Source organism: Daphnia carinata, chromosome 4 (assembly GCF_022539665.2).
Source record: "Daphnia carinata strain CSIRO-1 chromosome 4, CSIRO_AGI_Dcar_HiC_V3, whole genome shotgun sequence".
NCBI classification, from domain to species: domain Eukaryota; kingdom Metazoa; phylum Arthropoda; class Branchiopoda; order Diplostraca; family Daphniidae; genus Daphnia; species Daphnia carinata.
In genome coordinates, this window is record NC_081334.1 from 9,161,768 (window position 1) to 9,172,327 (window position 10,560).

General features: G+C 49.9%; 1 pseudogene; it reads left to right on the forward strand.

Moving 5' to 3' along the window:
• Window positions 1–661: 661 nt before the first annotated feature.
• LOC130692724 (apoptosis-inducing factor 1, mitochondrial-like) lies at window positions 662–9,677 on the forward strand (annotated as a pseudogene).
• The last annotated feature ends 883 nt before the right edge of the window (window positions 9,678–10,560 follow it).

Below are 10,560 nucleotides of genomic sequence, written 5' to 3' on the forward strand. Positions count from 1 at the left end.
GAAACAGTGTAAATTTTTACCGTTAGATGCTGCACAAAAATGATCGCTAAAAATGATCGGCAAAATTTGATCGCCGATCCGATCTTTCGCAGTTTGATCGGATCGCCCGATCCGATCAAACTCAAAAGATCGGATCGGAGATCGCGATCGGAAAATTGATTGGCGCGGCAAGTCTGTGTGTGATTGCTTGCCCTGACTTTCCTTTTTTTTTATAGTCCCTTATATTCGGTAAGTAATGTTTTCAATTACGTTTGACTAACCTGAGCCGGTGCTTCTTCATTTGCCGCCTTCCGGGCCATAAAATCCCGTGACCCTAAAGCAAAGGTAGAAAAGTAATTCATTTTATCTCGCCATTTTTAATTGAATCATTCGTTCTAGGTCTTAGTCATTGGTAAAGAAAACCACTTGCCTTACATGAGGCCACCACTATCGAAAGAAATGTGGTTCAGTGACGATCCCGAAGTGTCAAACAAACTAAAGTTTAAGCAGTGGAACGGAAAAGAGTGAAGGTGATTGTCTAAAGTTATAATTTTGTGTTACGTTTTAACGAATGTGACCTATTTTCTCCTGCTAGATAGTACCTGAGAGAATTAATAGCTAACATTATCGCCCTTTGAACTGTTGAGAAATGATGTAATGGAACCAGTTATATTGTTTTTATTTAGCCAAAACAAGTGGATTGGAAGTACTTCAAGTCTTTCATGAAGAAGGTAACATGGGCAAAGTTCTCCTGAAATATTTGAGCCGATGGATGACCGAGAAGGTGATGGGTGAAGGTGTTCAGGTTTTACCCAAGACGCACGTTCAGGGAGCAACCATGGAAGATGATTAGGTCGTTTTGACCTTGCAGGATGGACAAAAGGTATCACTAGCTCATAGTAGTGTAGCGCCAATGGACTTTGTCGCCTATCGCGCGATGATAGGCGATCCACAAGTCAACCATTGGCTAGTATTTGTCGCTCTGACCGGATGTCGGGAGATTTAAAACCCCGACTCTGACAAGTCGAGTGAACGAGTAGTCCAGTGAGTTGGTTAGTGAGTTGGTTAGTGCGTTAGCTAAGCAGTAGTCATTCATCGAGTTGCTGTGAGTTATCACCTGCGTTTAGTGCTGTATCTTGTGAAGTGAGTCCAATAAACGAACCTTAACCCGGAGTTGTTACATGGTGGAGATGCTCCTGCGTTCTTAACTGGTCAACTGTACGTTTAATTCAGGTAGGCGTTTGTTGTGAGGGGTCTCTGGAAGTCAAACTCAGCAGTTTATTGTTGGGCACGAGGCCACAACAACGGTCTGATAGAACTTGTGATTGACAGTGGGTCGCGGTGGGTCCTCGTTCAGATGTCATACGGTAGAGGTGTGATTCCAGACGCTGGGGAAAGGAGTCGTAGACGAGCAGCTGTAGAGGCGGCGAAGGAAATTCAAACCTATTACACGGGTTTGAGGCCAACGACACCTCTAACTGCAGTGGCACGAGCTTCGACGAGATTACAGGAGGCAGGTACAACATCAGTGCGGTCGAAGGGGCGATCAAGAGGCCCCTGGTGAGGTGAGTGAGCTTACTTTCGGGCAGAGCGGGGCGTGCGTAGCCGAAGAGGTATCCCAACAAGGAAGTATCCCAGATTTGACGCAGTTTGAGTTGGATTCCGAAAACAGGGTGAGGAATTCGTGGAGGCTCAGAGTCACCAGGTATTCGAGAGTCAAGAAACCAGGTGGGCTGCGGGAAAAGGGGGATACGAGCCGACGGTGGCATACGAGCATCGTGAGGGTGCCCGTGTTGTTGGGAGCGCGGTCGTCACAAGAGCCGGAGTGGGAGAAGAGGAGCGACAGGAAGAGTGGGTTGTCGACCGAGGCCGGAAATTACAAACGCGACGACCGGAGGTGGACGACGCTGCGTCGCACATCCCGCAAGTAGCAGGACCCGTAAGCCAGGAAAGGATCGTAATACAAGCCATTCCGGCTGAAAGCAGGCAGCGGAAGGTGGAGGCCGTTGGCACCGACCGAGGGTCGCGAGTTCAGCGGACTATTGCGACGAATTCGTTCGCGACGCAGGAGTTGGTGACCGAAAACCAGGAAGGGGCGCGTCCAGTATCAGTGTAAGCGGAAGGCGCTGGTGACGGAAAAAGCACGGTTGGCGTGGAAGCCGACACCACTGGTATCACCGAGAAATCGTCAGGTGCTGAGAGTGAGCAGCTGTCGAGAGAAGAACGCGATGCGGCGGAAGAACGAAGAGCGGACGTTGAAAGAAGAAGCCTTCGCGAAGGTCTACGACCTCGAGCGTCTAGCACGCCGCACGCAGCGGTGTTGATCAGGCCGGAAAGAAGTGGACTTAGTGTCGGGGGTTCACCAAGGCGGCAGTCCATAGCTCAGGAAGAGGAACTAGCTTGGGATCCTTTTCTGGCAGAGGAGGAGGACATGGCGGACAGGCAGATCTTCCAGTATAAGAAGCCGGAGAAATTCCGCGGCATGGCGAAGGAAAATGCTGTGGAGTGGATTAATCGATTTGAGAGGATCGGTCGCCACAACAGTCGGACCAATAATGACTTGGCGAGAGCGATAGACGTGTCGCTCGAGGGAACGGCCTACAAATGGATTGTAGGCCTTGAAGCGTGGAACGCGCGCCCGGAGCACTGGGAAGACCGAAGAGAGAGATTCGTGGCGGAGCAAGGGCAGCCAGCGCGCGAGAGTGAAGTACCTGGGCTCAAGTCGTTGTTTTTGAAGCAGGTTGTTGCAGTGAACCTGAAGCGGCAAATGGAGAGGAAGCTACGGATAAGGGTCCAGGGGAAGGACGAAGTAACACACATAACGGAGTATTACCACGACGTTATGGATTTGTGCCGTATCATGCAACCAGATATGACGGAAGAAGTGTGCATTGACCACCTATTCAGGGGGTTAAGCCCAGCGCTTTACGAAAGGCTGTACGTGCTCGGAATCACGACCTGCGATGAGTTTTTGGAAAAAGCAAGACTCCATGCAGATGCTGTGAAAACGGCCTACGAAAGAGGCTATGAAGATGCGCGCCGGGAAAACGAGAAAGCTCCCATCGGGGGAGTAGGCTTTGACAAGATGCAAGAGCTCCAACGGCAGATACAGGAGCTGCGCGATGAGCTGGCGAAGGCGAGAGGGCCGTCGGGAAAGAAAGGCAGCGACGGTAAAAAAATGAAAATAACCGGAAGCCGAAGAAGAACTCATTCCGATGTTATAATTGCGATGAAGAAGGGCATATCGCAAGGAATTGTCCAAATGAAAAGAAGCGAGACGGCACGCCAAAGCCTACAAAGTCTACAAAGCCTACGAAGCCAGAGAGGGCGGATCCAAAAGCAGCCTGTGCTGTGATTGGCGGAGAGCAGAGACAATCAAATGGAGCGGCCAATGGCGGCGATCAGCAGCCCACCGAAGAAATTTGGATTGGTGGATGCCCCGTTGAAGCTTTAGTGGACACGGGAGCGGTAATTTCTGTAATTACGCCGTCATTAACAAGCAAATTGAAGTTGAAAATTACCCCATGGGATGGACCCATGGTGGTGACAGCCGATGGTCAACCGATGCAACCAAGAGGGAAAGTTGCCCTGACGGTGAGAAATGAGAACACGTCGGTGGAAGGGGAAGCTGTCGTGCTGAAAACTTTTGGACCCGACTTCATCTTGGGAAGGAATTTACTGAAGCTCTTTAAGGAATTGAAGATCTGCTTTAGCAGCCCTCCGACAGTGGAGCTTGGGGCGATCGACATTGGAGCCGCCGGAGGAGGACATGCCTTGAGGAAAGTGACCGCAATAGTGCGAGTCACGGTGCCGAAGAGGAGTGCTGTGCCGGTCAAGGTGTCTATTAAGGAAGGAGGAAATAAAGATGCAATTATGCTCCTCCGCCCGTCGAAGAAGCTTCTCGAGAAAAGCGGCTTATCAGCGGGTCACGCGTTGATTGACTGCACCAAGTCAGCAATTGCCAAGGCGACGCGCCTGGCAGGAACGGGAACTCATTAAGGCGGAGGTAGACAAGATGCTGCGGCAGGGGGTTATTGAACCGGCGCAGAGCCCTTGGTCATCGCCAATCGTCCTGGTGAAGAAGAAGGATGGGAAATAGAGATTCTGCATTGATTATAGACGTTTAAATGATGTTACGACCAAGGACGTCTATCCACTTCCGCGCATCGATGATGCATTATCGAAGCTGAAGGAAGCGACGCTTTTTAGTGTTGTAGACCTTCAGAGCGGGTACTGGCAAGTGCCAGTCGCTGAAGTGGACAAGCCGAAGACAGCGTTTGTGACGCCTGATGGCCTTTACCAGGTCCGTGTAATGCCGTTCGGATTGTGTTCAGCACCGAGCACATTCCAGCGGCTCATGGATATGGTGTTGGCAGGGCTCAGGTGGACGGATTGCCTAGTGTACATGGATGATGTCGTCATCTTCGGGAGGGATGCAAAGGAGCATCTGGAGAGGCTCGGAAAGGTCTGGTCGTGCTTCCGGAGGGCCAACCTAAAGCTGAAAATTGAAAAATGTGCCTTCGGAAATGAGCGCGTGCGGATGTTGGGCCACGTCGTGAGCCGAGCTGGGATTGAGCCGGATCCAGACCACTGCAAAGCCATCGAAAAGTTCCGTGACCCAAACCTCAATGCTAGTGAAAAAGTAAAGAGGAAATGGGTGAAGAGCTTTGTAGGTCTTTGCTCTTTCTACCGCAAGTTTGTGCCGAACTTCGCCAAGATGGCGTACCCACTCACGGCAATGAAGGGAAAAGGAATGTTCCGGTGGGGGGAACCAGAGCGGAGTAGCTTTGCGGAATTGAAGGCGGCGCTGGTAAAGGCAGCTCAGCTGGCGCATCCGGATTATGCGAGGACTTTTGAGGTACACCCGGACGCCTGCGACTACGGAATAGGCGCAGCGTTGATGCAAGCCAGAGACGGGCACGCCATGCCCATTTGTTTTGCGAGCCGAGTGTTAAACAAGTCAGAGAGGAACTATTCAATCACTGAGAAGGAATGCCTGGCCATTGTATGGGCCATGAAGAAGTTTCGCCCATACGTCTGGGGGACAAAGGTGGTGGTGAAGACGGATCATCATGCCCTATGCTGGCTGACAAAACAGGAGCTGAGTGGCAGACTGGAACGGTGGAGTTTGTCGTTGCAAGAGTACGACATAAGCATCTGCTACAAGAAGGGAAGTCTTCGTGAGGATGCAGATGCCCTGTCGCGTTACCCAATAGAAGAGGGGGTGGAGGAAGGACACGCGACACCTATTCCAGTTGCAGCTATGGCGATGGACGTTCAGTCTTGGACTGACGGACAGGATCGCGTAAAACAGTGGAAGCGGATCAAGCAGACGACGAACAGCAACACTTCCACGCGATACGGAAACTTCGTGCTGAAGGAAAGCCTGTTGTACCTGAGAACAATCAGGTTCGGACAGGAATTTGATCGGCTCTGCGTGCCTCCAGAGAAACGGAAGGAAGCACTGTCGTGGGTTCATGATGAACCTACGGCGGGGCACCTTGGACAAGCAAGAACTCTGGAAAGGGCTCGGCAGAGGTTTTACTGGCCGAAGATGGATAGAGCAGTTATCCGGTATGTCAAGGCATGCAAAAGTTGCCAGACACGGAAGCCGGATCAAGAGAGAAAGAAGGGACTCATGGAGATTACACAAGTGGGAGGACCCTTCGAAAGGATCGGGATAGACTCCTTGGTCCATTTCCGCGATCACGAAGCGGGAATACAAACGTGATCGTTGCCATAGACTACCTTACTAAGTGGGTAGAAACGAGTGCCGTACCGGATGCCACGGCTCGCCAAATAGCAAAATTCTTCGTTGAGGAAATCGTGTTGCGGCATGGATTTCCACGGGAGGTGACGTCCGATCAAGGGAAATGTTTCACGGCAGAAGTAACCCGTGAGGTGTTCGCCCTTCTACGACTCTCCCATCGGATGACGGTGCCTTACCATCAGCAGGCCAATGTTCTTGTAGAGCGGCAAAACAAGACGCTAGCAACCATGCTAGCGATGTATGTGGATGAAAGTCACGAGGACTGGGACGAGTTCCTCGGCTTTGTCACGTTTGCCTACAACTCAGCGCGCCAGGAGAGCACCAAGCATACACTATTCATGCTGTTGTATGGACGGGAAGCAGTGATTCCAACGGACCTGCTAGCGGCGACAGGCCCGAGTCAATCTAAGTTTGTTGATGCAGAGGATCTGATGAAGGCAATGGCGAGCTTGAGGGAAGACGTGAGGGATAGACTGGCCCTGGTGCAGCAGCGCCAGGAGACGCAGTACGATACTAGAGCCAGTGAGCACCGGTATACGAACCTGGTGACCTGGTATTAGTTTTCCGGCCACAGAGGAAGAAAGGGCTAGCGGAAAAGTTACTGCTCCAGTACGTGGGCCCATTCAAGGTGGTCAGGCAGATCACTGATTTAAACTACTAGCTTCGGAAGCCTTCTGGGAAGAGGAGTATTGTGGTCCATGTTTCTCAAATGAAGAAGTTTGTAGTAGAGTCGGAGGACGAGTCCGATGGCGTGGTGGAAGCTGAGGCTGAGCTGTGTCGCATGCTGACAATTCTGAACGAACACCAGAGGACGACACCGCGGCAGCGTCTGAGGAACCGAAGGCAACGATGGGACCTGAAATGACGGCGCGTGCTGGCGCAAGTCCTGAGAGATCGCTGGAAAGCGACACTGCTGCGGTGGGTAGTCAACCCAGGGCGAAAGGCGCAAGGAGGAAGCCGAAACGCCGACCACTGGAAGTAATAGGGGAGGAAGATTGTAGTGAAGGTCTACAAGTGGAAGAGGAGTCAAGGCCTGGCTTGCAAGAGAAGGTGGAACAGCCTCCAGGTCGTCCGATCCGACAAAGACGGGCACCGGGATGGATGAGGAACATGCTCTTGTTATCAGTAAGCTGTATCTTTGGACAGATGATCCAGGCGCATGAAATGAAAGGAAAGTTCGTGGTGACGGAAGGAGCGGTGTTTCACCCGGAGGGGACCCTGGCGCTAGGCGATTCTGAATGGATCGTCATTTATGATGTACCAACCAAACGGGCGGAGCAGGTGATCAAGCGTGTCACCAACTGGGTGGACGAAATGCTTCGGGCATTTGACAAGGTCGCGACGACAAATTTCCCAATGGAAGTAAAGCCATTCTTGGAGGGGCCTGCGTTCGATTTGGTGGAAATCAAGTCCAGAGCGGAGCGTCGGCGGCAGGAGTTCAGGGAGCTGGAGAGAGCCCTGAAAGGAGATGGAAACCGGAGAAAGCGCGGGATGTTCGACGCGGGAGGCAAATTACTTAGCTGGTTATTTGGGAGCACTAACTCCCAGGAGCTAGAGTCGGTGCATTCAAGGCTGGAATCTTTCGACAAAAAGGGCCTGGAAGTGCACCTTCTTCAGGAGCAAGCAACACTTATGAATGTCACGTTGGGACATCTAGCGGAACATGAAGCAGAGATTAACAGCTTGATAGCGGCGTCGGGACAGATGCGTCGCGAGCAAGCTCAGTTGAGAATGGCCTTCAACGAGAGCTGGACACACCTGGCGAGAGAATTGCTTTATCTTCAAAAGGTGGCGAGGTCGATTGAGAAAGCTAACCGCGCACTCGATTGGCAAGAGGCTAGGGTGGGGGCGGCACTGGCAAACGGCAATATTCGGTTGTTTATTCATTTACCAGTATTTGAATTTAATTATGCTTTGCAGATTTACAGTGTGTTCCCAATGCCAGTGGCCACCAGCAAAGGGGAATCGATGTTCCACTCCTACGCTGGGTTGGCTCGTATCTGGGAGTGCCGCCGGATCGCCAACTGTTTGTGGAGTTCAACGCCGATGAAGCACGTAAATGTGCGCCATTCATGGGCAGTGTGTGTCCTTTCCTGAAGCCCATTGACCGAAAAGGAAGAATGAAGAGTTGTACGGGGGCTGTGTTTCTGCAGGAGCAAGGAGCCATTCAGAAGAACTGCCGGCTGAACAGTAAAAAGTGGGCCAGCATAGATCTGTTTTATGTTGGTGGACGAAAGTGGGGCTACGCGGGGAAGGACAATGTGACTATAGTGCTCCAGTGCCCTGGTAAAAGGATCGGCGGAATAGACTTGCCACAAGTTCTGCCAGCAGCGGGAGTGATAAAAATTCCAAGACTTTGTTCGGCAACCTCAGATGACTGGGTTCTGCAAGCGAGCTTTCGGCAGATGTTGCCAATGAATGTCACAAGCGTCATTGACGAAGAAGCGGCCGGGATGCTGAGCAGCTTGCTGGTGCCGGTGATTGAGCAACCGCAACCGGTGGTAAAGAGCCCAATATTGGAGGATTCACCAGCAGCGCTTCGCCCACCAACGCGGATTGACAGAGCGGGGGCGAGTTCGCATCTGAAAGCGGTCGAAAACCTACGCCGACAATGGGACGAAGAGGAGAATGTCAAGCGGTACCCATTTGAGTGGGTTATTGGATTTCTGTTCCCAGTCCCTCTGATTATTTATCTGATGTTTGAATATCGGAGGTTGAGGGACCATGTCGATATCCTGTTATTGGCTCGCGTCACTGAAGTGCGAGAGCCCAAAAACGGGGACAAATCCGATTCCAGCACGGTGGCGAGAACTTCGTCACCGAACATGCAATAGCCTTATTAAGTGTGAGGTTTTTGGCCTGCTGAATGTTGGCCAAACCAGTAGAAGTTAAATGTGTAGTCTAGTACCCTTTCCGTTATGGGGTTGTCAACATTTCAGGCACCCCATGCTTTTAGGTAAGAGGGGGGATGTAGCGCCAATGGACTTTGTCGCCTATCGCGCGATGATAGGCGATCCACAAGTCAACCATTGGCTATTATTTGTCGCTCTGACCGGATGTCGGGAGCTTTAAAACCCCGACTCTGACAAGTCGAGTGAACGAGTAGTCCAGTGAGTTGGTTAGTGAGTTGGTTAGTGCGTTAGCTAAGCAGTGGTCATTCATCGAGTTGCTGTGAGTTATCACCTGCGTTTAGTGCTGTATCTTGTGAAGTGAGTCCAATAAACGAACCTTAACCCGGAGTTGTTACAGTAGTCTTGTTTAAAGTGTAGTTTGACATTTTTCTCAATTGTTTTCGTTAGATTAAGACAGACCATGTTGTTGTTGCTGTCGGTCTGGATGCTAACACGGATTTGGTTATTGCCTCTGGTTTGGAAATCGAGCCCAATTTCGGCGGTTACAGAGTCGATGCTGAACTTGAAGCCCGTTCTAACGTCTGGGTGGTAGGAATTTCTGTTTACGTAACGTTATTATGGTTATAAATTATGGTTAAACATTTTCCAATATTGATTTCCATGATGTTGTTGCTAGATAGTATATGAAGCTATTGCAAACACAAGTTCTTCTAAAATGTGAGTTGCACAAAATTGATTCGGAATTTGTTTATGGAAATTTTAGGCTGGTGATGCTGCCTGCTTTTACGATATCAAACTGGGTCGTCGTCGTGTTGAACATCATGATCACGCTGTCGTGTCTGGTCGTTTAGCGGGAGAAAACATGACCGGCGCTGGCAAACCCTACTGGCACCATTCCATGTTTTGGTCAGACATGGGACCTCATGTTGGCTATGAAGCCATCGTCATTGGAAACGATGGCCGTTTTTGCCAAATCGACGGCCGCAGACACCACGAAAGCTGTCGTCGAAGCTACTGGCGAGGGTATTCGATCAGAAACGGAAAATGTACCATTGACTTTGTCCGATGAAATCTAAATTTTGTACAAATTTTTATTTGTATAATTCAATACTGCTACAGAACAATCTTCCACATGGCTTCCTCCCGTGCTGACGCCATCAAAACTGCGCCGGGCTTAGAATTTGAGTAATTTTTTGTTTCATTATTTGTATTTTGTAAAAATAAATGAAATGTAATTCTATTACAAAGAATTTATGGTTTTATTTTAATTGGAAGCTATTTCCATTACAAATTTTCCTGCGTCCTTTGGCTGCCGTGATCCGGACATTCCCCGGATGTTCCAATACGTACGTTGACTGAACTTACGGATTTGCCATCCTGCAGACGTCCAACTAAGGACGTCCGTAGTACTCCCAACTAAGGGACCTTAAGAAACAACCTGATAGATAAATGGTTTTGTTTCTTGGAGTTTCACCTACGAAACGATTATTTTTGTTACCAGTGTAAAGCATCTTCCCGTGTGGGAAGATGGACTTTACCGAAATTAAGACAATAAATGTAAATCGAACTCGAGGCGTTTTACCCACAATGACGTCTGTGTTTATTATAAGCTAGGACATAAGAAATAAGAAGACAAGAGAACAAAAGACGAGAAGAAACATTCAGAAAACAAGTTAAAAGAGGGAACAATTAAACAGGGTCTTACCGTGAACTCACGAGTGCAAGAATGGAAGATAAAATGACACAAGACGAGCTTGGAATTCAGCTTCCACACAGACAGAGTTTGGAACGCAAGAATTGGCACAGAACGTCTGAGAAGACTCAAGACGAGAACGAGTTTTCTACTCAAGGGTTTGGTTACTGAAACATTAATTAAGGCACAATACTACTCAAATAAGCAAGGAAAAATGACTTAGGGCAACTACTCGGCACGGTTGCAACAACTTGTCTGATCTTCCT